Source organism: Dermochelys coriacea, chromosome 1, assembly GCF_009764565.3.
Source record: "Dermochelys coriacea isolate rDerCor1 chromosome 1, rDerCor1.pri.v4, whole genome shotgun sequence".
NCBI classification, from domain to species: Eukaryota; Metazoa; Chordata; order Testudines; family Dermochelyidae; genus Dermochelys; species Dermochelys coriacea.
Window position 1 is genome coordinate 196,775,671 of NC_050068.2, and position 25,961 is coordinate 196,801,631.

Sequence of the window (25,961 nt, forward strand, 5' to 3'; positions counted from 1 at the left end):
CTGTGAATATTCCACCCTCTGAGCGACATAGTTATATTGACATAAGCACTCATGTTGCTATGTCGGTGGGAGAGTTTCTCCTGCTGACATAGCTTGTGCCACTCGCGGAGGTGGGTTTTTTTATGCCGACAGGAGAGCTCTCTCCCGTTGGCACAGAGCATCTTCACCAGCCACACTGCACCAGCGCAGCTGTATAGGTACAGCTGCAATGCTGCAGCACTGTATATAGAGACATGGCCTTTAGAGATGCAGAGTAGGTAAAAGTCTTTCCTCTAGAGAGGGCCAGCACAAGAATTAATGTAGTACTTTAATGCCACTTATGCCCTCAGTTTAGGGTTAAATTGCTGCATACGACTTGTATTAACCTTCGGCACAGGGGTGAATTTCAAGCAGGAAAAGTGTACAGTCACAAAGGGCTGAGTACTCTACTGTGCTCCTTATTTTATATTTCAACTGGCCATGCTATTTGAATAACTGGCCATACTTACAATCTGAAAACTGGCTATATGTACTGTGTATGCTGTAGATTAAAAAGGGTCCTAATACAAGGCCTCTCATTCAATGGAACTGAGGAGCCTAAGCACGTAAATCACTTTTGAAAGAGGGAATTAGGCCTGATCTCTCCACAGTTTTTGTAAAAGTGTGACTATTTTGGTTAGGGGGGCAATTTTGTTACTGATATAATTATATCACTTCAGCCCCTACTATAGATGCAGTTATACCTGCATAAAGGTGCATTATACTAGTATAACTGCATCCACACTGTGCAGGGGGAGGGGGGACTGTACCTATTCAACTATACTGGTATAGATAAAGCAGTACAACTTTTGTGTTTCGACAAGCTCTTAGGCTCCTAAGACCCAGATACTCAAAGGAATTTAGGTACCTAACTTGCATTGAAATCAATGGAAGTTAGGTGCCTGTACACCTTTCATGACCTGGGCCCTAAATCACTTAGGTACTTTTGGAAATTTTACCATTAGCATTTGCAAATAATTCAGGAACTGCTCCTGATTTCTGAAAAATAAATATATTTTTCACTAACTGACATCTAGCATATTAACAATTTTTAGTCTAAAGGTTGTTTGCAAACTGTTTAATTCAGATATTCACTATTCATTAGCTGTGCTGTTTAAAGTCACATGGCATTATCTCAGCTCCTTGATTTTCTGATTGAAACATTTTAACATGGAAAATAATGAATAGTGAGTGATGAGTCATCATAAAATTAACAAAGAGCGAATAAAGAATAACAAATGCTCTTGTTCACATACAAACAGGTATTTATACAAAGGACAAACCTTTCCTAAAACATACACGCAAGCAAAATCCTATCAGCAACAAACATTCACAAATTGTGCATGATGAACAACTACTGAAGAGTGGTTGACTTGAACAAGAATTCAGCGTGTGTGCATGTTAGCGAATACTGTACTGCTATATTCAGACAGCTTCTCGGCAACAGTGTCATAGGACTCTAGGGAAAAGTGGCTCGGGTGTTGGAAGTCTGTGGTAGTAGAGTCTCATGCAAGTTTTAAAAGTTGGTATTACAAAAGTACAATATGAGGCTAGCAAACAGTGATGTCACAAGAATGAAGATAACATCTATGGCCTATTTCCAGGCATTTACGATTACAAAGCACAATTCTACCATAGCATAGAACAACCTCATACCAGACTTGTGCAAAAAATGCAGTATCAGACTTTTCAGCATCATCTAGTCATTATTATGAATGATGTTATCTGCCATTTGAACATCTTTAAAAGGTGTAGTCAGCAGCTCTTACTTATCCATGGTGATATATATTTCAACAAGCATCCTAAAGCCTAAGCTGTAAAGAAGTCTGAAGGATGCACATACACTATAACTTTTAAACAAGTTTTGCCAGTCAGGAATGTGGATGACGCCAACTTCATTTGTACCTATACACCCCGTTAATATTCTGTTAGCAACACAGTTGCCAACAGTGCCTTATTACATGGCATGTTCCTCATTTTTTCTCATCTCTGTACAAGATTGGGAGTTGCTGAAAAGCAGCAAGAAATCACCTACGTTCACTAAGGGTAGTACTGCTTATTAATAAATAAATAATAATAAATAATATCTGGAGGAGGGGTGGGGTGGGGATGCTAAGAAAACAGTCCTTTGTTTTTGAAATATAATGTTGGCAACCCTAGTTAGTAACCATGGCAGCTAGCAGTGTTTTTCCCTTGGCAGAGAAACTGACACATGGTTGTCATTCAGTAACCCATCTGGCACACTTTTGTTTTGCAAGGGAGGTAGAAATCTCTAATCACGCCTGATATTTAGCCAGTGGACCCTTCTGTGGATCACAAAGTTCATTGCCCCAGGTGCTGGCCATGTCCTTCAGGCACTCTGATCCATGTTGAAGAAGTGTGGGTTAGCTGCGTAGAATTTCTGAGAATGCAATGACACATGCAAGTTCAGGCACCCTGATATGGGCAATTACTCACACACATTGTGACAAAGATACCATATGGACAACTCCACTGTGTTTGTTCTGAGTTAGAGGAGAGCTTCATCACCTGGTTACAAAAAAAATATGGTTAGTGCTTGTAGCATAGATAGGGCCTAAGTGATGAAGCTCATGTGAGTGCAGCAGAAAAAGTTGTAAGGACCCTATCATAGAACTGGAAGGGACCTTGAGAGGTCATCTAGTCCAGTCTCCTGAACTCATGGCAAGACTAAGTATTATCTAGACCATCCCTGACAAGTGTTTGTCCAACCTGCTCTTAAAAATATCCAATGATGGAGATTCCACAATCTCCCTAGGCAATTTATTCCAGTGCTTAACCACCCTGACAGTTAGAAAGTTTTTCCTAACTTCCAACCTAAACCTCCCTTTCTGCAATTTAAGCCCGTTGCTTCTTGTCCTATCCTCAGAGGTTAAAAATTTTTCTTCCTCCTCCTCCTTGTAACAACCTTTTACGTACTTGAAAACAGTTATGTCCCCTCTCAGTCTTCTCTTTTCCAGACTAAACAGACCTATTTTTTCCCCACTCTTCTTTCCTAGGTCATGTTTACTAGACCTTTAATCATTTTTGTTGCTCTTCTCTGGACTCTCTCCAATTTGTCCACATCTTTCCTGAAATGTGGTGCTCAGTTCTGAGCACAGTACTCCAGGCGAGGGTTAATCAGCATGGAGTAGAGTGGAAGGATTACTTCATGTGTCTTTCTAACAACACTCCTGCTAATACATGCCAGAATGTTTGCTTTTTTTGCGACAGCATTACACTGTTGACCCATATTTAGCTTGTGGTCCCTCAGACCCCTTTCCGCAGTACTCCTTCCTAGGCAGTCATTTCCCATTTTCTATATGTGCAACTGTTTTTGTTCCTTCCCAAGTGGAGTACTTTGCATTTGTCCTTATTGAATTTCATCCTATTTACTTCAGACCATTTCTCCAATTTGTCCAGATCACTTTGAATTTTAATCTATCCTCCAAAACACTTGCAACCCTTCCCAGCTTGGTATCATCCACAAACTTTATAAGCGTACTCTGTATGCCATTATCTAAATCATTGATGAAGATATTGAACCGAACTGGACCTAGAACCGATCCCACTCGTTATGCCCTTCCAGCATGACTGTGAATCGCTGATAACTACTCTCTGGGAACGGTTTTCCAGCCAGTTTTGCACCCACCTTAAAGTAGCTCCATCTAGGTTGCATTTCCCTAGTTTGTTTATGAGAAGTTCATTCAAGACACCACCTGACCCTCATTTGCACCCCCTCAGGCTGGGAAGCAGCTAATTAAATATGACACAGATGTGGCTGGTCCCATTTTCCTTTAAAAAGGCCAGACTCCCATTGCAAGAAATACTAGCTTTATTTCATTGCCATGTGTTTTCTTAATCCAATGAACTGCACACAATACATGGATCTCACAGAACAAGGTTTGTCTCAAGCACCTTTTTCAATAGGCCACCCGATTGTTACACTATGAAAGAATATACCATTTTAGCAAGAAGAAAACTTAGGAGTAAATGTAACAGGTACTTACCAGCTAGAAAAAGCAGAAGATGCAGCAAAAAAGAAAGCAGCCATTTTAGGTCTGTAACTGTTTGTCTCGGTCAAATTTAAAGGGCCACCCCAAAAAGGCATTCTGGGAGAAAAGTTCATATGAAAGGGCAATCCTGCATTGAGGAAAACAGAAGGCCAATGTGATTGCCACATCTGTGTTTACACTTTTAAGAAGTTTTATCACAAAAGTTTGCCAGGATAATAAGCAAAAAATTATAGGACCTGCTCCTGTGAAGTGTTGAGAGTGGTGGATATGGAGCAGCTATAACATAATCTAAGTATACTGAGCTGTAATAATTTTATAAATAGTGTGAGAAACTTGGTCAGTGAGGTAAAGTTACTATACAGTTATACTGTGTTATGAGGCTTTCTTGTCTGAACATATAGGGGCTTAATAAGGGGCTTGCAGAAAAACAAGTAGGAAAGCAACACAATGGTTTTAGATAAGACAAACACTTGAGAGGGAATTACAAGGCCGGTGGCTGAGCTTTTAGCAGTGAATATGCTACTTCCATGCTCCAGTCCAAACACACACAGCTGTTTTGGCATGGCTGGGAGCCTAGAGATCAAATGTACACTGAATGGTTAAGAGGATTCTCTGGAAAGAAGTGGGGAATGAGTGATGAATAAGCTGTTTGAGGAACTGAGATGGAACAGAGATAGATCCTGCGGCAGTATCTGAAGCAGCTGTCTTCCAATCTTCCTGTCTTCCAAGAAACAGTCAACTTTAAGGAAAGACAGGCATGAGTATAGACTATTTATTGTTTAAACATCTGTTTTTTCTGAAATGCTTTAGTTCTAAATACAGTCCTTTGCTTTAAGAAAGATGACTACTGACTGCATGCTACCTGTCTTAGCTCCTGGAGGGAACTGAATGCAGGTACAGATCAAAACTCAGGCCTGCTGGGCATAGGTGCCGACTTCCCCTCTGCCCCCGTGGGTGCCCCACCCCTGCCTGACCCTCACCCTACCCCAATTCCACCACCTTCCCCCAAGTCCCCACCCCGCCCCGCCTCTTTACAACCTCCTCCCCCGAGTGTGCTGCGTCGCCACTCCTCCTCCTCCCTCCCGGAAAGTCCTAAGTGCCGCCAAACAGCTGTTAGGCAGCAGGTGGGAAGTGCTGGGAGGGGGAGGAGCAGGAACACTGCGCTTGGGGGGGGTAGGAGGAGGAGGCGGGGGGAGATGTGGGGGGAGCTTGGCTGCTGGTGGGTGTGAAGCACCTGCTAATTTTTCCCTGTGGGTGCTGCAGCCCCGCAGTACCCACGGAGTTGGCACCTATGCTGCTGGGGTAATCATAGTTAGCACCTGGGGACTGCAGCCCAGGACTGAATCTGAGAGCGGGAGAATCATGGGATTTCCACCCCACCCCTCCCCAAGAGAGGTGACAGTTGAGAGATGAAACTGAGTTGAGGTGTGCTCAGAGGGCAAGTCTACACTGAAATAAAAGACTCATGGCATGGTGAGGGCTGGCCCATGTCAGCTGACTGGGGCTCAGGCTGCATGGCTAAAAAGTGCAGCATAGACATTTGGGCTCAGTCTGGAGCCCGGGCTCTGAAACCCTGAGAGGGGGGTGGTCTCAAAATGTGGGCTCCAATCCAAGCCCGAATGTCTACGCTGCAATTTTTAGCCCCATGAACTTGTGTCAATTGACCCAGGTTCTGAGACTCAGTACCACAGGATTTTTACTGTGGTGTAGACGTATCCAAAGAGACCAGGAGAAGTCAGAGGAGCAGTTAGCCCAGTCACTGTAACATTGAGCACTCTTCTTGATTACTACTACAAAAAGCCTGGGGAAATGGCAAAATTCTGTCCTTCGAATGTGATTTTCCAAACTTGTGATTATCATAGAATCATAAAACTGGAAGGGATCTCAAGAGGTCATCTAGTCCAATCCCCTGCACTCAAAGGCGAAGTATTATCTAGACTGTCCCTGACAGGTGTTTGTCTAGTGTGCTCTTAAAAACATCTCCAATGATGGAGATTCCACAACCTCCCTCAGCAATTTAGTCCAGTGCTTAACCACCCTGACAGTTAGGAAGTTTTCCAACCTAAACCTCCCTTGCTGCAATTTAAGCCCATTGTTTCTTGTCCTAGCCTCAGAGGTTAATTTTTCTCCCTCCTCCTTGTAACAACCTTTTATGTACTTGAAAACTGTTATCCTGTCCCCTCTCAGTCTTCTCTTCTCCAGACTAAACAAACCCAATTTTTTCAATCTTCCCTCATAGGTCATGTTTTCTCTAGACCTTTAATCACTTTTGTAGCTCTCCTGTGGACTTTCTCCAAATTTGTCTACATCCAGGACCAGCTCTAAGTACCAGCAAAGCAAGCACGTGCTTGGGGTGGCATTCCAGCCACCCTTTTTTTCCCCAGGGCAGTTGTGCTCTCGGAGCCGCGCCACTTAGATGGGGCGAGGGCGCTGCGCCCCTGGCCGCAGCGGGAAGGGGAAGCCCCAGCCCCAGGATGCTGAGCTGCCAGGGCCCAGCCACTACCTGGGGAGGAGAGGGCGAGTCCTGCTGGGGAGCTGGGGCTGCGCCCCCTCATCTGCACACTGGCTACTGCGCTGCCTTATGCCACCCCTTATATTGGGGCTTCTCTGCGCAGCCGGGCAGGGGAGAGGGGTAAACACCCTGCAGGCGCTGGGAGAAGGTGACATCACTCCCTCTGCTTCCAGTGCCGCCTGCGAGCTTGGGGCAGCAAAGTTTTTGCTTGGGGCGGCAAAAAACCTAGAGCCGGCCCTGTCCACATCTTATGTTCAAACTGAAACCAGAAACCAACGAAGCATTGATGTTATTCAGGCAACAATTGGTGGTAAGTAAATGAGTCTGATTGTCATTGAGTCCCACCAGTTTTAAGCTGGTGAAGCGCCATTCATTTCCAACCAGTTACTCTAATGAAAACTGGGAGTAGTGGTGTGGAGACTCAACATAGGTCTCGTGTAAGTGGTTTCTCTGTCGATCTTATTTAAGTCTATGAATGATTGCTTTTTTCTTTTTCAGTTGATGCATGGTTTCCATTAGCTTCTGAATCACAGAGAATGTTTTCAATTTCCATTTCTGAAGGCTGCAGATTTCCATCTCTTACTCTAGAAACTGTTTCAGTGGTTTGCTTTTGTTCCAACTGCCTCTGATTTGCTCTGAAAATAACAAGACCAGCTAGCTTTTATAGCTGTCACAGGATGTGCGAAATCTTCAAAAGATATAAGCAGTTCATGGTCACAGTCATGTGAAACATGGCCCAATTTCTTGTTACATCTGTGGAAGCACGATGTGGAGCCAAATCTAAAGTTCTTGAAGTTTTCTAGTACTTGGATTTGACATTCCAACTTAGGCTAGGGTAGAGAAAGTCCAGAGTTGCACACTTTAGAGCTGTATCCAGGTCTGGAATTCTCTGAGGTCACAATAAATGCAACTTCACTTCCAGTATTCATTACTGGTAGGAATCACATAAACTTGCCTTTCTTAAATATAAAGGATGACTCAGTGATTTATTCCCAGAGGTAGAGGGCCTTGCATCTAAAAACAAAGCTATGGACACAGAAAATTAAAAAAAAATTAATAAAAAAGCAGAGTATTTGTCAGGCTTGTTTCAATCTTGGTTTCACTTTTTTCATATATTATAATTACTAATTATTCTTTGGCCCTTTTAATTTGAGAAGGAAACAGAATGGATCTACATCCAGCACCTCACTATGTTCCTTATCTCACACACTCTCTTTCACTCACACACACCCCCACCCACCCACTTCGGTCTTTCTTCTAGTTTTGATTTGTGAGGAGTTCTCACCATGTGAAATTGACTTTAGATTTGTAGTTAAGATGAAAGTAAAGGTGAGAGGCATTCAAAACTCATGCTTCCTCCCCCGGCCCGCCAAAATATCAGATCTGCCCAGCTCAGGAGGTTTTTAACAAAACCCACAGAAGTTTTGGCTATGTTGCCCATCTGGCACATCCTGGCCAATTATGTGGCTTTTTCCTCAGTAGGTGTTCCTAGACATGACCATTGGTATAACTAATAATAGGATACTTTGAGGGCTCTGAGGAGGTTTTGTGATGAAAGTTTTGCACAGGTCTACTTACAAACCTGCCAGTCAGTGCCCCATATGAGCTGTTGTCCCCAGGAAACTAAACATTGGCCACCTTAATACACTTAAAACCACCTTCACCAAACAAGGACACTCCACCAGAGAAATAGATTGCATCCTGGAATGGGCCACCCACCCCACAAAAAACTTGCTTCAAAACAGAAAAAAAAAAAAGAACCCCAACCTTCAGTGGCACACCTTTGGTTGTCACCTACCATCCCACACTGGAACCCGTATGGGGTATCATTAAACAATTACAACCCCCTACTCCCGGGGGACCACATCCTGAAAGGAATCTCTCCCAAACCCCCTTCACACAACCACCCAAGCTCCTCATCCGAAGCAAGCTCTTCACAGACCAGGACCCACCAATTCAAAGCAGCACCAGACCTTGCCATAACAGATGCAAAAACTGTAGAGCTATCTCCACTGCTATGATAATCAATACCTCCCTACACATATTTCAAGATCCATGGTCCTACACCTGCCTCTCACAACATGTGGTGTACACTTCATCCAGTGCACTAAATGCCCCAAACCAGACAATCGCTACACTCTTGACTGAACTCACACAGGAAAATGATAAGAGACAAGAACACCATATCACCTGCGGGTGAACACTTTTCACAAGCGATTGCGCTCTATCTGACCTCTCAGTCCTCATCCTCAAAGGAAACCTGCACAACATCTTCAAAAGATGAGCCTGGGAGCTTAAATTCTTAACTTTACTAGCCACTAAAAATCATGGACTGAAGGGAGACACTGGATTTATGGATTACAACAATCTGTAACCCACCTACCCCCGTTTTGTGTCCTATAACTGCAGGGGTATTAACGGGCCACTTCACCTTGAGTGGGTCCTCTAGAATCTAGAATGTGTGTTAAAGACTTATGCTAAACAATCTGTTTCATCTTGTATTAGCCGTGATGCTCTGAGTACCTCTCCCAGACCTGAAGAAAAGCTCCGGGTTGCTCAAAAGCGTGCTACTTTCACCAGCAGCAGTCGGTCCAATAAAAGATATTACCTTGCCCATCTTGTCTCTCTAATATCCTGGGACTAACACGGCTACCATAACATTCCAGATTTTGCCAAGGATCTGTGCCACTGTGGACAACTTCTTGGTGACACTATGTAAAGTGCTCAGCTCTTCTGCCATATGGCATCAAACTGTTAACTGGTAGGTTGGTGTTTGCAGGAGAAGGAAAAGTTTAACAGTTGTTTCTGCAGGTAAAGGCAAAGCTTGAAAGAAGTATTGAGAAACATCTGCCAAGTCCCATTAAATTATCTGTGCTCCCCAGTGGACAAAGTCATTCTTCAGAAAGAAAATTATTTACATAATATGAGTTGCATATATAAAAAGAGGCTCAAGATCAGTCATCTGATCACATGCTCACAAGTAAATTTTTTTTAAAAGAAGTTGAATGTTGCTGAATGTGCTGTTGGCAAGGCACCATCCAGACTCACTGGATCAAGCACCACCATTGGCTCCGTGCTCAACACAGTGCCTAGCACTGACTCAAACTCCTCATAAAACAGGCAGGATGTCAGTGAGTTGTGGTTCTGCTTCCTGGTTTTCCTGTACTCAGTCTTGAGCCACTTAATCTGCTCCCTGTGCTAATCAGGTAAATTTCCAATGCTGCCAGTCTTCACCGTTTGCTGGTCTGAATCCTTATTCCTGGTACTCTTACTGAAGTCCACTGTTTTGCTGGCCTCACACCAGAGAATTACCAAAATCTGGCATGTGACCATGAAGCAGCACACTTTGCAAAAGGTTTCTTGTGGTCAGTGTCCATTGCAAACACAGAAGGCTCTTGGATGGTGTCTTTGTACCTTGGCGTGCAGAAGACAAGGGAAGGGTTAAATGCTGATTCACTGAGCAGCTGCATTACACCAATGGGGGTTGCTTCCATTTTCTTTAGAGTCAACTGCAGATTCTTGGGATAGAGAAGAAAAAGGAAGTTGCCCATTGGATTGTGGGATACTTTGGGTAGACTCCTAGGACTTGATTTGGGAGAGGGCTGCATCTACGCTGCAAAACTCAAACCCTAGGTCCCAGCTTAACTCAGGCTTGAACACACAATGCCTGCAGGGTCTTAGGACCCTAGGTCTAAGAGATGTGTGTGTAGACAGAAGAGGGGTTTTGGGCCTAAACTTGAGTCTGAACCCAGGCTTATATTGCAGTATTGACATAGCCTAAGGTTATGTCTGCACTGCAAAAAAGGTTTGTATTAGTTATCCCAAATAAACCAAACATTTGCTGTCCTGCTGTAAAATCCTAGCAGAGGTAAGGCACTTATCGTTTTTACCATGAGGCAAGATCAGCATTATACCTCCTGCCAGTGGCTGACCTGACCTCGTTTACGTCACAGTAAAAATAAAGTGCCTTGTCTCCAGTAGGATTTTACAGTGGGTTACATTAGCTACCCCACCATCAAAATGCACCTTTTTGGTAGTGAACATAAAAGCCTTAGATACTTTTTTGGCAGCAACTTCAGTTTACATGGCAGTACCATTTTCATGAATCTGGATTAGTCCATTGCTCCCGTGAACAGGACTAAACAGAACTAAGGGCTTGTCTACACTATCATTTTTGTCAGTATATCATTTTTGTGACACAAGTGTCACTTAGGGGGTGTGAAAAAACACATTCCTGAACAACATAAGTTACACCGACAGACACACAGATGTGGACTGAGCTATGTCAGTGGGAGAGCTTCTGCCGCCGACAGAGAGCAGCTACAGGAGCGATCTTATACTGGCGCGGCTGCATCAGTACAGTTGTGCCACTGTAAACTCTGTAGTGCAGACATGGCCTAAATTACACTTTTTAAATTGCCGATCTGTGATTACATGCGTGCAGCTTCCCCAAGAAGGAGAAAACTAAAGGTCAAACAGATGATTAGACCTAATTACATCAATGTGATTTCTCTGGTCTCGTCAGTAGTTTCCTGGGGGAATGCTGTAACAAAAAAGGTCACATACTGATATAACTTCTGTCTGCATATGGAAGTGTCACTGACTGTAGGAGTTAAAGGAGTTAGCTTAGGGGTTAAAGACAGCTGCAAAACCAAGATTTCAAACATACTCAACATTAGCAGTTGTTCCAATTGTTTTTAAGTGTGGCTTATTCTTGTTCTTTTGTTGTTTAAAAAATAGACTCCAGAAAGTCCCTGGTAATCAGGAAACGATTACTGTGTGTGCAAACCATGTTTGGGTTTCCATTCCTTCTACAAAGAGCATGTCTTTTGATTCTGAGCAGAGTGGGAAGGTGAGTTGGAAAAAAAAATTACACTGTAGGAAAAAAAAATGACATCACAATGTTAAATTGCTGAAAAGCATAGTGGCTTTGAGGTGCTATGAAAAAAGATCTGCCCTGACTGCTCAAAGTCAATTCATTGATACTCAATCATGAGTTAATCCTACCTTTTGTTGACACAGGCCCAGTGATAGAGCAAAATTTTGGGGCTGACAGTGTTACCAACTTTTGCAATATTTGAGGGGTTTCTGAAAGCTCTAGGCCCTAGAGTCATGTGAATGCACCAGAATCTCTGCTTTCTATTAAAAAAAATAAATTAAATAACTTTCTATCCCTCCAAGCTGTAGAGAAAAGCCAGAAAAATGGTAATGGTGCAAAAGCCGGAAGACAAACAAAAACCTTTTAAAAATCTCATGACGTTTTGGCATCTGACTTAGGATTTTTTTTGAATACTTGGGGTTTGCAATACTTGGCATCCAAAATGCATCTTAGATGCCCAACCTGTCCCTGCTCCCTCAACAAGAAAATACGTGTGTGGAGGCCACTTCAGCAATGGGGCAGAAGTAGCCTCTGTGGAACAGCTCTGCATCTGCTCCACAGCCTGTGAAGGAAGATTCCTTTCCCCCTCCCCTCTGTGTGTCTGCCTGGTACGTTGCTCAGCCATTTATGCTGAGATGTGGCACAAGGATTTGGCTCTTTAGAGAGGACACCAAACAGATTCAGAAATATATGAATATTTGTCTTTTAATGGAGGCACGTATGGAGGTTTGTGCATAGGACAGCCCTTTACCTGTGCTATAGTACCCCTAGGCTATGTTTACCATCTTCTCCAGAAAAATTTCCAGAGGGATGCCTTGTATCTTGGAGTTACTACTGGCCTCTGTTGTTCCGAGATTGATCACATGGAAGCATTTTACACAGAGTACCAGAAAAACGAACAGTCTCACTAAAGCCTTCGCCTTGGGGGAAAAAAAAAAATAAAATCAGCTGTAGTTTGGTCACTGCTCACCTTTTTGGTTACTTCAGAACTCCTGATGAAAACTGGCCTGCATCAAATCTTGTTCTATATCTTCCATGAGACTCGCTACGATGGAATGAAGTTTAGAAATTTGTGAGAACACCAAACAAGTGCCCCGCTCCAGAGTGGATGCCTTGCAATATTCTTGTCAATGCATCAGGTAAAAGGGAGGGGGGGAGGTGGAAGAGAGAATCGATATGATTAGCTTCATGCTCATACAATGAGAGGTCTCTCTTTTGATGAGCTTTCCAGTTAGGAGTGTCAACTCCTGCTGACTCCTGCAATACTCCTGCAGCAATGTAGTCAAAGGTAAATCAAGTTTACCCACCTCTCATTTGGGGAATATGGAGTTTATATAAGATTAATTTATCTACTTTTTTTAACCACTACATTACTGCTCTCGTGCATATTAACTTAGTGCCCATAAACATAAGGAGGTGAAAAATAGTGCTTACGACGGGGCCGGGGTGCATCCTCAGCTATGGAATAGCAGCTGCCCCTGCTCCATAATATAACAAAGAAAAATGGAGGTTCATTAAATAGTGCCCTGGGAACCTAGTCAGTTTCTGTTCTCAGTGGTTCCTGTGAACATTTTTCCACTTCAGTTCATGTAAGTTCTCATCCTCTGGGTTTCACTTCAACCTGTAGGTCTGAACAAACCCCAAATCAAAATGTCAAGTGTCAGAGTTTTAATGCTAAACCATAAATATATTCAGATTTGCATGAAAACAGACCCAGATGTACTTCAAATGTTCCTGAGCCTTGGGAAAGCTTTTGAAGAGTCTAATCTGAGCCCTGAAGCCTGAAACCAAACAAGAGAACAGAAGCACCCCCTTTGAGTAGCCAGGAAGCAAAGGTGAAGGATGAGTGAGTCAGAGGCTTTGAGAAGTGGAATCACAGAAAGACAGGCCAGATTTTCAAGCACTCAGCATCCACACATAAGCCCTGATTTTCTGAAAGAACTCAGCTCCCATTTAGCCACCACAAAAGGGCCAAATTTTTAAATGAGCTCAGTACCAGCATGCTGAGCCTATTGAAAATCTGGCCTCAATTGTGGGTGCTGTGCCCTTCTGAAAAGTCCAGTCATCATAATCCCTGGGTGTCTTTCTGATGTTGCTTTAAATGTTAATACCATGAATGGTGCGAATCTCACAAAATCAGCTGTTTTCATCCAATTACTGTCACCTGGCAAGTAGGTGTGTTCTCATGGTATTTCAGCCACACCGGACCCAGAAAAAAATGCTCTTGGGGAGGTTGGATTTCAATCCAGGGGTTTAAAATCTGCACCCTTCCCCAAAATGTAATAGAGTTCAGATATTCAATATTCTGGCTTTGGTGTGTGTGTCTCCCCCCGCCCCTTTTTGTTTTTTAAAACACCTCCTTTCATTTCACATGCTCTATATTACCTCCTTCAGATATTGTATCTTAGTGTTTTAATTAAATATAAATAAGCACAATAGATGGACTGCAAGTATAATAACTAGAATCCCTGAAAAGGTTTCATTTGCTGTGCATCTCCACTATGATTGCATAAAGATCAATAACATAATGCACAGATTACTTTACCCAGTTTACAGCATTTTAGAGGAGTTAAACAAACCCTCAAATTATAACTTTTTATGGATGGTCATTCTCTCTGTATGCCCCAACTAAGGCCCCCGTTCTCAGTGATGTTAACGCCCCTCTACATTATTCTGGCAGTGTAGAGGGGCGTTACAGTAATGACAAAGCAGTATACAGGGACCTTTGTGTAAATGTGAATCACTTTACTATTGTAAATATAAGCTTACCTGGTTTCTTGTTTCTAGGGCTTGATCCTTACAAATAACGAGCCTAATTCTACCCTGCTTTGTGCCATTATTTATACCTCTATAAAGTAAGAGTAAAATCCTATTGTTCTGATACAGTAGCATTTTATACCTGCTTTGAACAGCTGGAAATTCTGACATAGGGTGAAGGCAATGAAGAATCAAGTCTAATAAGTAATCTTCACAAATTTAGCCTCCCAACCCCAGAACTTGATCCTGATTTTCTTCAAGCATATTTGCTAGTTGCAAGCATTTGGTGAAGAGTGCGGTCAAATAATTTCTAGACTATGGGTTGGTTAACTGTCACAAGTCACACTCCTGATTAAAATGTTCAGTTGAGCAAACAATAACTAATGCAGTGCTGGCACACATTTTTGATAATTTATGTGAAAATTTGGGAAACAGGTGTGATTCACAAGCACTTTTGTTATGCAGATCCTTCCGCAGACTGAATGCTCATGAACACAGCTGGTTGAAAATTTTCTTTTTTTTAATTTTTATTTAAATGTGGTTAAAAATGGAAATTTTTCAGCAAAATGGACATTTTCCCAGAAACTGCATTTAAAAAAGAGAGAGAGAGAGAGAGAGAGAAAACTCCTGACCAGCTGTGTTCATAACTATTCAGTCTACGGAGGTATTTGCATAAAAGTGCTTGTGAATCACACCTGTTACACATTTTTGATAATTTATGTGAAAAATTGGGAATTTTGTTTTGGGTCAGAACAACAATATTTTGGTTAATCTCTGATCAACCCAAATCAAAAGATTTAGTTTTGTTGAACTGAATCAAAACATTGTGTGTCAGTTCAACATTAATCTGCGTTGGTGTCTCATGATAGTACCATGACTGTGATGCATTGTGGGACATGTAGTCTGAACAGAGAAGATTGGTTCTTTGAGAAGAATGGGGACACAAAGCACCAAAACTACAATTCCCACAATGCATCACAACATCTCAGGCAGATGCCTGTCAACGTTGAACTTATCTGAACCCAAATGTTTCATTTCAAAGTTGTTTAGAACTTTTTGTTCTGTGAAAAATTTTGAGATTTCAACTTTTTTGTCCCAGTTCAAGACAAAAACAAATGTCATAGTTAGAATTTCCCACAGGATGGAAATTCTGATTTTTCAACCATTTCTACAAATGAATAAAAATGATATCATGAATCACAGTGAGCCACATTTAATATGTTATCTGAAAAAAATACTGGCAATCAGTTATGTTACTGTTCAGCCAGCTCTAGTCCAGTTACTTCACTCCAATTAAATAAGCTTCATTTTGCTATCACTATCACTTTTTTATTTATACTGATCTGTGGTGCTCTTCTGTTTACACAGTATGTTATTAAAGATCATTTTCAATGTTTAAACTGAATACTATCAGCATTTCCCAAACATCTTTTGATAATTCAAATGACTGCCCTTGATCCTATGCTCCATCCTATAGGCTCTCTCCCAGAGGTGAAAGTAAGCCAGTACACCCTGGTACGGCGTACTGGTAAGAGCCGGTGTGCCATATTGGGACCGGCTTTCCCAGAGGGCAATTTAAAGCTCTGGGGTAGCAGTGGCGATTTAAAGAACCCCGAAGCTACAGCCGCTGCTACCGCCTTGGCCCTTTAAATCTCCACCTGAGCCCTGCTGCCCGAGCCCTGGGGTAGCGGCGGTGAGGCTCTGGCAGGGATTTAAAGGGCCCCGGAGCTCCAGCCCACACTAAGCCCCGCCGGAGCCCTGCTGCCGAAGCCCTGGGGTAGCGGTGGCTGGGCTTCAGAGTGGATTTAAAGGGCCGGGGCAGTAGCGGCGGCTGGAGCTCCGGGGCCCTTTAAATCCCTGACAGAGCCCTGCCGCCACTACCCTAGGGCTTCAGCAGCGGGGATCAGGAGAGGATTTAAAGGGCTCAGGGCTCCGGCAGCCGCTACCACAGCGGAGCCCCAGGCCCTTTAAAGCTCTGCAAGAGCCCAGAGGTAGCAGTGGCAGCCGGGAGCCCCCAGGGCTCCTCAGTGATTTAAAGGGCCCGGGGCTCCACTGCGGTAGCGGCAGCTGGAGCCCTGGGCCCTTTAAATCACCCCTGAGCCCCGGGGTTCCCAGCCACCTCTGCAGCTGGAAGCTCAGGGGTGATTTAAAGGGCCCTGGGCTCCCAGCAACCACTACTGCAGCTGGAGCCTTGGCTCTTTAAATCAAGATTTAAAGGGCCTGGAGATTTAAGGCCCTGCCTCTTCTGGTTAAGGCCATGCCTCTTCCAGTTGAGGCCACACCCCCTGCTCAGGACTCCGGTGTACTGGTAAGTCCTCTAATTTACTTTCACCCTTGCTCTCTCCTTAACAGCAACAAAAAAAAAAGATATTTCAATAAATCCAAAATTAATACTTTTTCAGACATTATGTTTGGTGGAAAGTTTTGAAATTTTCAGGATCCTCTGCAAAACAGAACATCTATTCTCTGCCCAGCTCTAATAAATACATTGAAGATGGGGAGTACCTAAGATAAATAGATCTTCTAACACAGACTAATCCATGCAGTGCTGGGCAGATGTAGTCTCCCACTTCAATAGATGTACTGTTAGGGGTCAGAGAGAGGGGTCAGAGAGGGCCCAAGTCTATGGGGTCACTGCCCTCCCCATTGGGATGAGGGGACTCTGGCCTGTACGCAGCCAGGGGAACGTTCGTGGTCATGTCTCTCCTTGAGCTCCACCCCTGCTGCTGATGGAAGTGGCATCACAAAACCTCACTCCTACCTCTGGGCTCGCTGCCTGACGGGTCGTCTCAGGACTGGCATGATAATGCCAGCAGTGGTGGTGATGGGATCTGGGCTTGGCCAAGGCAGGCGAGTCACTCCCCACGTTATCAATGCCAGAAGCAAAACCTGAGTGGCGCTATGACCCCATGCACCTGGTTGCAGCACCACTCAAACTCAGAACGGAGGGGCAGCCAAGTCAAACCAGAGATCCAAACCTGTACAAGTGCACCCAGTGTACATTGGTTAATCCTGGCCCGAGTTCTGTGGGTGTAATGGTGCCCATGGACCCCCAGTAAAGCCGCCCTGAAGCAGTATCCCATTCAAAATCAGTTGCACTCGGTACTGATCAGAACCTTGTACTAAACTCTTTTGTAGTCACCTCTTTAAAATTAGTGTTTTAGTTTAAAAGCTAAGTAAAACTGAATATTATTTAGGGAAACAACAAATGTGCTGCAGCAAATCAAGTGGAATTAATGACTCGTTAGCACATCATAAGCTAAATTGTCTCTGAAACCTACTGCCACATAACAGTGGTGGTTCGGCAGCCTCTACAAAATGCATTGGAGGAGGGCTCTCTCTCTACGTTTCTGCAGATGTTTGGCATCATAAACATAAAAAACACCATAAGAAACCACAGCAGACACAAAAACTACCCCAGGAAGCTTCAGCATCAATATAGATTGCTTTAGCGGTTTTAGGGGAGATGGTGGGCAGAGAAAAATTTTTATTAATACATGATCCAAGCTATGAAAGAACCAAAGAACCCTCGTATTATTTATCCACAGCAAGTACACTATCCAAAAATCACAAAGAAAATATGGATGATAAAACTGATGAAACAAATAGAAAAATATAATGGGCCAGTTGAGTGCTCTAGACACACGTGATGTGTGACATTGATGAGCTCTGAAGAGAACAGAATCCAGTCCTCCACTGGTGCAGGGAACATTGCCAAGATGCAGGGGCATAGAGAAGGGCCCAATCTAGTGATCTGATCATAGGACTCGGAGTCAGGAACACCGTCCAGTGGCACAGGCAACATTCATAAATTCCCCTCTCCTGCCTTGGGGGGGAGGCGGGGAAGAGTGAAAATATGAAGCCCCCAATTTCATTAAAAAGGAGAAGCAGAGTTAGTATCATTTTTAGATGACAGGTTTTGTCTCATTTCATCGGTGTGGTTTTTCTTGGTATCGGTGCAATGAGGAAGAATATGGTTTCCGTTATAAAAAGGGAAACAGTGCTCTGAAGAAGCAGCCCAGGACATTGTGGGCCAGATTCTACCTGACCTTATGCATAGTGGTATGCCATGGTAGAAGGAGACCCCCCCCCATTCTCATACCTGCCCCTTACGCTGTGCCCACAACTGCAGAAGTTGTGCATTGGCGAGTGCAGGAACTGCCCCACTGCACTAACCTGGACGCTCACAGTGCCCCTAAAAGGGGTATGGAGGGACAGGGAGGAAGCGGGGTCGACATGCAGGGTGAAGACCCTGACAGTCATAAAGGTGTGTGGTGGGAACACTCTCTCACGCTGAGGCATTCCGACAATTAGGACTAAGTCACTTACATTTTGCCAGACGTCTGATTAGATGCCATAGGCTGAGCTGGAATATTTAGAAGGGCTCAACACCCAAACAATCCCCCCAGATTCTCAGAAGACTTCTGCTCCCAAACAGGCGCCCAAATAAGCGGTCAGATTTTCCAAAGCATGTTGGATGCTGAGCTCTTTGGAAAAATCTGGCCTATGCTGGTTAAAAGTAGTGTCAGCAGACAAGCCCCCGTTTGTTATTGTTATTTGTCATTTGTCAAGGACCAGGACTCCCATTGTGCTGGGCTCTGTACAACACACACACATCCCTCCCACCATCAGTAACACCAGTACAGCTGAACTGAGGTCAGCCAGTGTAGGAAATGTGTCAAGTTTCTCAAGAGCAGCCAAGGCTTAATACTGGCAACAAGTTGTTATATTTCTTGTATTCTACTCAATCACATTACTGTAGTGGGCATTTAGCTATGAACCCTAAGGCTGATGTACTGTAACTGTAAATCTACTAGCTGCAGGGGAAAAGGTTCTGAACACATCTCTGTGTAATTTCAGCACTACTCCTCTAATGTAGCATGGTGTAATGTAAACACTATAAGTGGTAGTATTTCAGAGCTACGTCCTTGAAATAACTCTTCCACCCATTTTCTAACACATGACTAGAAACTCTTCAACCTGATCCTGCAGCCTGATTGTCACTTCATTTCAACCAATGCAAATCAGGAGTAATTCCATTGACAACATGTAAAACTAGCATAAACATGAGGGGAATTGGGTTCTTTGGACCGGATTCTCAATTAAACAATTCCTCTACTTGGGGCAGGTATGTGAAGGGAGGGAAGTGCAGCACAAAAGTGGCTTGAGATCTTTGCATTCCACATATTCAAGGTCATGCAAGTCTGCCCAGCCCCTGGTGTAAGTTAGAGCAGCCTTCAGGCTGCTCTAGATTATGCTCCATTTCCTACAGACCCCTCTGGGACCTGTGAAGCAGTGCCTACCCATACTTCAGGGCACTGTGGCAATGCCCCGATAGACCTCCTAATGACTGAGGGCAACATAGATCCCTTACACTAGCTCCACAACAGTAGGCCCTGTGAACACGTGTTTTTGTATCAGGCCGTAGTGCTTTCTCTCTCTCTTCATTTTCGTTGTCTCTGAGTTTTCATTTCATTGGTTTCTAAGTGACTCACTTTGAAAAAATGGTGGTGTCCTGCTGCAACCAGCTCTTGCAAGTTGCACTGCACTGACTCACACTGGGCCCAGTTCTGTCACTTTTCCTCACACGGAGTGACCCTATGGAGTCCATGAATACTTCTCAACACGATTAAGGACAGTGAATCAGGCCTGCTGTTAGTTAGCACAGAGCTAGCATCACAGGCAAGACAGACACTGGGTTAGTCGGAGGCCTACCACAAAGCGCAAAGGGAGAAGGAGGGGCCTCTGTGGCACTGCAGTGCAATTAAGTGAAGCAGAAGAAAGGGACATAGTGAGATGGATGGCACAAGGGTGACCCTGTTCTCAAGGGGAACCTACCTAGGAAAGCCATGGTGTGGTAGGAGAAGGGAATGGGGTGAATTTAGGCTTGGAGAGTGATCTCAGTGGTGTGTCAGTACAGATATTCAGATGTATTTTCCATTGAATGCATCCAATGAAGTGAGCTGTAGCTCACGAAAGCTTATGCTCAATTAAATTTGTTAGTCTCTAAGGTGTCACAAGTACTCCTTTTCTTTTTGCGAATACAGACTAACACGGCTGCTACTCTGAAACCTGTCATTATGCAAGGCACTGAATTTAGCCGTATGGAGTGGAAATCTATCAACTTCATGAAAAAACTCATACAGATACAGACAGACATCATCTTCCTTTCCAAATGCAAACAGATGGACATCATACCAAAAGGACTGAAGGTAAAAAATCCATTACAATCTATATACCACACAGACTATGCTGACAGCTTGTGCCACACGCTCTCAAAGAAACTGCGGAACCATCTGATCAAAATCATCTACAGCAAACAGGGAAAGATTAAGAATGAGCTCTCAAAACTGGATACTCTCATAAAAAAACAACCTTCCACACTAGCTTTCTCGTGGCTGGACTTTACAAAAACTAGACAAGCCATTTACAACACACATTTTGCTTCCCTACAAAAGAAAAAGGACACTAAACTATCTAAACTACTACATGCCACAAGGGGCCACAACAGTGGTTCCCTTAACCCACCCAGCAATATTGTTAATCTATCCAACTATACTCTTACCCAGCGGAAGAATCTGTCCTATCTTGGGGCCTCTCCTTCTGCCCCTCCACCCGCACGAACACGATACAGTTCTGTGGTGACCTAGAATCCTATCTTCGACGTCTCCGACTCAAGGAATATTTCCAACACACCTCTGAACAGCATACTAACCCACAGAGACCTTCCTACCAACACTACAAAAAGAAGGATTCTGGGTGGACTCCTCCTGAAGGTCGAAACAACAGAATGGACTTCTACATAGAGTGCTTCTGCCGGCATGCACGAGCTGAAATTGCGGAGAAGCAGCATCACTTGCCCCATAACCTCAGCTGTGCAGAACACAATGCCATCCGCAGCCTCAGAAACAACTCTGACATCATAATCAAAAAGGCTGACAAAGGAGATGCTGTCGTCATCATGAATAGGTAGGAAAATGAGCAAGAGGCTGCTAGGCAGCTCTCGAACACCACTTTCTACAAGCCATTACCCTCTGATCCCACTGAGAGTTACCAAAAGAAACTACAGCATTTGCTCAAGAAACTCCCTGAAAAAGCACAAGGACAAATCCACATAGACACACCCCTAGAACCCCAACCTGGAGTATTCTATTTGCTACCCAAGATCCATAAACCTGGAAATCCTGGACGCCCCATCATCTCAGGCATTGGCACCCTGACAGCAGGATTGTCTGGTATATAGACTCCCTCCTCAGGCCCTACGCTACCAGCACTCCCAGCTATCTTCGAGACACCACTGACTTCCTGAGGAAACTACAGTCCATCGGTGATCTTCCTGAAAACACCATCCTGGCCACTATGGATGTAGAAGCCCTCTACACCAACATTCCACACAAAGATGGACTACAAGCCGTCAAGAACAGTATCCCCGATAATGTCATGGCTAAGCTGGTGCTGAACTTTGTGACTTTGTCCTCATCCATAACTATTTCACATTTGGGGACAATGTATACCTTCAAATCAGCGGCACTGCTATGGGTACCCGCATGGCCCCACAGTATGCCAACATTTTTATGGCTGACTTAGAACAACGCTTCCTCAGCTCTTGTCCCCTATTGCCCCTACTCTGCTTGCGCTACATTGATGACATCTTCATCATCTGGACCCATGGAAATTCCACCAGGATTTCAACAATTTCCATCCCACCATCAACCTCAGCCTGGACCAGTTCACACAAGAGATCCACTTCCTGGACACTATGGTGCTAATAAGCGATGGTCACATAAACCCCACCCTATACCAGAAACCTACTGACTGCTATTCCTACCTACATGCCTCCAGCTTTCATCCAGACCACCCCACACGATCCATTGTCTACAGCCAAGCTCTACAATACAACTGCATTTGCTCCAACCCCTCAGACAGAGACAAATACCTACAAGATCTCTGTCAAGCCTTCTTACAACTACAATACCCACCTCCTGAAGTGAAGAAACAGATTGACAGAGCCAGAAGAGTACCCAGAAGTCACCTACTACAGGACAGGCCTAACAAAGAAAATAACAGAACGCCACTAGCCATCACCTTCAGCCCCCAACTAAAACCTCTCCAATGCATCATCAAGGATCTACAACCTATCCTGAAAGATGACCCATCACTCTCACAGATCTTGAGAGACAGGCCAGTCCTTCCTTACAGACAGCCCCCCAACCTGAAGCAAATACTCACCAGCAACCACACACCACACAACAGAACCACTAACCCAGGAACCATCCTTGCAACAAAGCCCATTGCCAACTCTGTCCACATATCTATTCAGGGGACACCATCAGAGGGCCTAATCACATCAGCCACACTATCAGAGGCTTGTTCACCTGCGCATCTACCAATGTGATATATGCCATCATGTGCCAGCAATGCCCCTCTGCCATGTACATTGGTCAAACTGGACAGTCTCGACGTAAAAGAATAAATGGACACAAATCAGACGTCAAGAATTATAACATTCAAAAACCAGTCAGAGAACACTTCAATCTCTCTGGTCACTCGATTACAGACCTAAGAGTGGCTATTCTTCAACAAAAAAAACTTCAAAAACTGACTCCAACAAGAGACTGCTGAACTGGAATTAATTTGCAAACTGGATACAATTAACTTAGGCTTGAATAGAGATTGGGAGTGGATGGGTCATTACACAAAATAAAACTATTTCCCCATGTTTATTTCCCCTCCCCCACCCCCACTGTTCCTCAGACATTCTTGTCAACTGCTGGAAATGGCCCACCTTGGTTATCACTACAAAAGATCCCCCCCCCCACCACCACTCTCCTGCTGGTAATAGCTCACCTTAAGTGATCACTCTCCTTACAGTGTGTATGGTAACACCCATTGTTTCATGTTTTCTATGTATATAAAAATCTCCCCACTGTATTTTCCACTGAATGCATCCAATGAAGTGAGCTGTAGCTCATGAAAGCTTATGCTCAAATAAATTTGTTAGTCTCTACAGTACTCCTTTTCTTTTTACAGATTCTGATTGCTGAAAAATATGGACAATGCTCTTTGTTCTGGGGAGTGTGATGGGGAGGCATAACTGATGCTAGAAAAGCACCTACTAGAATGGGCTGCCAACATGTCTCCCAGTTCAGAGTTTGACGAACAGCTGAGCTTGGGGAGGTTTCCTGACCCAACTTTTCTCCCCTTCTAAATTTTGGTTGAGCTGCTGCTAACCAGAGTTAAAAGCTGATCTTGTAGCACCTTACAATCAACCATAATGCTGATTATGTGGGGTATGAAGGAACTCATCTCTCTCGTGTTGCCCGAACTCCTCAAAAGGGGTCCACAGCACTCTTGCTGCTCTCACCCCTTGCCCCAGTCTGAGCAGAGTTTCCTCTGGCAGGTAGTATGGGGAACACTGGTTCTCTGTCTCCCTCTTATAGTATGTCTTCACTGCGCCTAAATAAATAAATAAATAAATAAACAAACATTTTAAAGGGGGGGGGATGGTGGATGTTAGCAGCTTGAGTTCAGCCCCAGACTCCCCTATAGGCTTGAGCTTCTAACCCAAGTTAAAAGCCAAGTTGCCTGTTTTAACCCAAGTTAATGCATTAACTCAGATTAACTCTCTTCCCTCTCCCCTCCCCAACTGTAGACACACCAAAATACACACCTAACAATAAGGTCCTTGGATCCAACTAATGTTGCCACCCTCTCCACCCAAAGTATAAAAAAATAAGCACAATAAAATTAATCAGATGAGAACATTGGTGAATTTCAACAACTATAATTTTGAATATTTGGAAGTGGGAGAGATTTGAAAAAAAGTTTACTAAAAATTTAGTACCAACATGAAATGTCCACAGAGCAAAGCTTGCAAGCTCCATATCCTTCTTGGGACACATTTCTATTAATCTTGAAAAGGAACAGATATTCACAACTTCCTACACTTAAAGTCATGTAGAATAGAAAGTGGAATTCTGACCTCTCACCCGCAAGGGCATTTCAAAAGCTCAATATAGAACAAAACAAACATTCTCATGCAGCCACAAATCAGGATGTTTCAAAACACACTGCATAATAGGAAGTGAGATCAACAAGCCAAGGAAAGATGGTCTAGAGCAGTGTTTCTCAATGACTAGGTAGTGGACCCACATCGGTCCCTGAATCTCCCTGACACAGTTTACAAAGGCAGCAAGATTATCCCTGGTATCAAAAAGGTTGAGAAACACTAGTCTAGTGGATAGGGCACTAGCATGGTCCTTGAAGACTCGGCCACAGACTTACTGTTTGATCTTGGGCAAGACGTCTTGAGCCTGATTTGCAGAAGTGCTAAGCACTGCCACTCCCACTGAAATCCATTGGAGTTGCAAAAAAAAAAAAAAGCAGGCCCTTACTCTCTGTGCCTCAGTTCCCCATCTAGAAGAAGGGGGCTAGCAGCACTCTTCTAGCTGACATGAGTGTTGTGATGATAAATATGTTGTTTGTGATGTGTTCATATATGATGGTGATGGAAGCCATATCAACCAGACAGCTTTTGTTCATTTCCCTTTAGTTTAAATAAACTATTACAGTCCAGGGCAACTGCACCCGTATTTCTAAAAAGGGCACCCATACTAAGCTCCTGGCTCCTCAGCCATCACCTCTCTTGGTCAGAGATGTTTCTCTCTCTCTCCCACCTACCTGGGATATTTCCAGATTGCACAGCTCCCTGCCTGTACTGTGAATTCCCCAGCAAAGCAGGCCTGTTTGACTTATCTCCTCAGAGATAGTAAACAGCGGAATTGTTAAACTACCATGGGGCTTCTTCTAATCAAGCACAAGGTGAATATATTACAGAGAAAATATTAAAAACAGAAGAACCTACCCACATGCTAATAAGCTGACCAAAGATCATCCCCTGACTCCAAGGAGGGCTCTGGCAGAACGGTCCTTCAGATCCATCCAGGGTTTTTTTCTGTGGTCACAAGTTCCTAACAGCTCTCTCTGGGAACAAGCACATTCAGTCTCCTGGGGAACTCAGTGGCCACAAGTCTTCCAACCCTTCCCAAATGACTGGGGCCCCCCATATAGTCCCCAGACCACAAGGATACAGAAATTTAATACAGTTAAACTTAGTTCAATAAGTTTTGTCCAGGAAATTATCACATCTGGCAAATAAACCACTACTCTGTGTGGGAGAGACTGCTATCCTTGTGCTAGGAGCAGGATTGTGGTTGGCGCTGCGAAAGCGCAATTATCCTTCTTCCACAGACCCAATGTGATTACAGGCTGCAGGCTTCCAGAGCACAAAAACTGGAAGAGCTGTGCTGGTAGCACTAGAAGACACAGAGGAAGTTATGAGCCTGTCCACCGCTCGCACACCAAAGTCAGTCTGAATTGGGGGAAAGCACAGGTCGAATCCGGTTAAAGGAAGTGTGACCAGGTGATGCTGGGTTTAAAGTTTCAGTTGCTGCCCCTCTTTACTGAGCTCAAACACCTGGGTTGAGGTCCTGCAGACTCAAAAATGTATGGGCCTCATGTAGACTAGTAGCGCTACGTTAGCTTCAATGGAGCTATGCCAGTTTATACCAGCTGAGGCACTATCCTCATGGGTGCACTGTAAAATGCCTCAGAATAGTACCTTATTTACAAGTAATTGGACATCTAAATTTCACTGATATCTATGGTGAATTGTCAAAAGTGTGGCTGAGTTTAATTGTAGGCACAGAACAGGAGACAGGCCCATTTCAAAGCTATGCCCTAGGACTGACCATGCCCAAAACTATCAGTTGGGGCTTGATAA

At 43.9% G+C, this 25,961-nt stretch overlaps 1 long non-coding RNA gene across 1 annotated transcript; it reads right to left on the reverse strand.

Annotated features, from left to right (window-relative positions):
* Nucleotides 1-1,107: 1,107 nt before the first annotated feature.
* Nucleotides 1,108-12,570, reverse strand: LOC122457777. The gene is made up of 3 exons (XR_006277453.1): nucleotides 12,393-12,570; nucleotides 4,026-4,158; nucleotides 1,108-2,547 (listed from the first exon to the last, which is right to left on the reverse strand). It is a non-coding gene; the product is annotated as an uncharacterized LOC122457777 (long non-coding RNA).
* Nucleotides 12,571-25,961: the final 13,391 nt, after the last annotated feature.